Here is a 226-nt window from a genome sequence, read left to right on the forward strand (position 1 = left end):
TGTGTGTGTGTGTGTGTGTGTGTGTGTGTGTGTGTGTGTGTGTGTGTAATCCCAGCTACTCAGGAGGCTGTGTGAGCCACCCCTCCCAACTTATTTGTGTTAAGTTGTCCTATTTTATGCACGTTTGACTGTGAGCCTCCTGACAGCCTCTTTACAAAAATGATATTTTTCTTTTGACCTGCAGAGTATTTAGGTATTTCTGAGTCTCCTTCTTGCCTAGAACCCC

The sequence above is a fragment of the Piliocolobus tephrosceles genome, chromosome 19 (genome assembly GCF_002776525.5).
Source record: "Piliocolobus tephrosceles isolate RC106 chromosome 19, ASM277652v3, whole genome shotgun sequence".
NCBI classification, from domain to species: Eukaryota; Metazoa; Chordata; class Mammalia; order Primates; family Cercopithecidae; genus Piliocolobus; species Piliocolobus tephrosceles.